The sequence below is a fragment of the Glycine max genome, chromosome 3, assembly GCF_000004515.6.
Source record: "Glycine max cultivar Williams 82 chromosome 3, Glycine_max_v4.0, whole genome shotgun sequence".
Lineage (NCBI taxonomy): Eukaryota > Viridiplantae > Streptophyta > Magnoliopsida > Fabales > Fabaceae > Glycine > Glycine max.
The window spans coordinates 14088491-14090976 of NC_016090.4; positions in this window are offsets into that span (position 1 = coordinate 14088491).

Here is a 2486-nt window from a genome sequence, read left to right on the forward strand (position 1 = left end):
AACAGCTGACCCCCCTGTTTCCCCAATTGGAGGAATCGCTAATCTTTCTGATTCGTCATCTGGAGAAGTTGTTGCTCTCACCGATTCCCCAGTTTAAACACTTTTGACATTGTTGATTCTTGATGTTACTTTTTGCTTTTTGGTTTATTATTATAATTATGGTTTTCATACAGTAATTCCTTTTTCATAGTTTTATGTATGGGTAATTAGTTTGCTTATCCTTAAGCATTTTGAACAGTTTGACTTGTTTTTTATGACATGGCAGTAAAACACTTTTATCTTTTTGTGAAAATGGTTGTATGTCTTTATTTTGAATTGAGTGCATGATTTTGATGGAGTTTGTGTTTCTTATCATGAGTTTGAGAAAGTGTGTATGTTAGACAAAGAAAGAACAAGAATGTGAATTTGCAATTAGAATTGTTAGTCAGTAGACAGATTGATTGAGAAAGAAAAGCTTGAACCAAAACCGGTGAGAATGTGAACTTAAACTGTGAGTGAACGACTAGCTGTGAGTAATAATCTTTGAATGAATCTCTGAATTTTAGAATGAAATGTATTAACGAGAACACGTGAAGGCCATGATTGTACATACACAAGCCTTTTGACCAAAAAGCTTACCTTGAATGATAATTATATCCTTTGCACCCTTTTTGAGTTGAATGATATTGTCAAAATTTTGAACCCTGAACTTAAATAAGTATCTCCTGATACCTTGCTTAGATTCTAGGAGAGCATATGGTTCAAGGAAAATTTACCCCAAATTTGGGGGAGTGGAACTAATTGGGATGCACAGAAAGAGAGAAAGCATCAGCACACACAACACACAAGTTGTATGTTCAAAAGAGAGAGAGAGAGAGAGAGAGAGAGAGAGAGAGAGAAAATAAAAGAATAAAATGTGCCAATGTAACAAGGTCAAAAGCAAATGAAAGTGAAAAGCCAGTGAGCAAGCTAAGCGCATGAAAAAGACCATTGGGATAAGTCTAGGATTTGTGCTCTCTTAGAATATAAGCCTTTGAATCCTAGAAAAACCAATGAATTTTTGTAGCCAAGCCTCACTACAAGCCTGAGAAAGTCCTTCTGATTCTGTTTATACATTTCTGACTTTATGGCATGAGATGAAATTCAAAGATTGGACCTCTTGCTAGTTGTTATTAATGAATAGCTTAAACACTTGTGCTTGAGTGAAACAGTAGCCGTGAGACTGTGGTTTAAGCTACTTTCCTTGATATCTGTCTTATGCCTAACTCCATCTATTTGTTCAGGTTACATTTCATTCTTCTCTTTGGATAACTGCATACCTTGTGAAAGACAAGTGATGAGGGCATTTTACTCCATTCTCTTATTATGCAATCAGTAACCTTTGTTTTATACACCTTTGTATATACTCACTGCATACCATTATCACTTAAGGACAAGTGAGTTGTTCTCTTTTTGCTTGAGGACAAGCAAAACTGTAAATTTGGGAGAGTTGTTAGTCGGTGAAAATGACTAACTTTTGTGTATAAAAATTGTATAAATTGTATCAAACTCTCCTAATTTATGGTTATTTTGTAGTGTTATAAGTATTTTCTGTTAAGTATAGGTAATAAATACTTAGTATTTTTATTTTGTGTGTTTAATAATCATTTTCTCTCAATTTCAGGTTAATTAGGCAAGCTTTGGAAAGTGTTGTTTTTCACCTTCTCACTAAGCCAATCTGCTGGCTTAGCGAGCGTCCGCTAAGCACAACACTCCTGGGCTAAGTGTGAGGAAGACTCTGGAAGAAGATGAGCTATACAGGTTCGCTAAGTGCACCACTTCATCTCACTAAGCACACAGCTTCAGTTCATCTGCTAAGCGAGAAAGACGCGCTAAGCCAAAAATCACTAACGTGCGCTAAGCGGTCCATAAGTGCGCTAAGCACACGAGCACGAACAAGGCCACCTATTTAAGCCTGAAATCAGATTATGTGAAGAGAGTTTGGACTGGGATTCAAAGCTTTGCATGTCTAGGGTTTCTAGAGAGAGAAAGCTCCAAGTTCTAGAGAGTTTTGAGAGATTTTACTGTGTGAAGATCTGCAGAGACCAGAGCTTGAAGCAGGAGCCGGTTTGAGAGCTTGAGATGAGTTTGTGAGTGATTGTGAGATCCTAGAGGTGAAGGAGACATCCTCACCACTTGTATTTTTTCAATCTTTCATCTTGTTCTTCTCTTAGTTGTTAAGAAGGCTTCCTGGTATGAAAAGCTAAATCCTCTGTTGGATCTTCCCTGTAGGTACCTGATGAAAATATATTTCTATCTATTTAATGATGTTTTGTGTGTTCTCTGTGCTATCTGCTTTTCATTCCAGTATGCCTTTACCTTGATCACGTAGATGCATGCTTTGTTAGGGTCATTCAATAGTGGAAACTAGTCTGACTCTAAAGTCCTTGATAGTGCAGGGCTGAGTTGTCGTGCTTTCACGAGGAATCGGGATGCGACAATTTAGTTGAGTATATGTGTCTTAATGC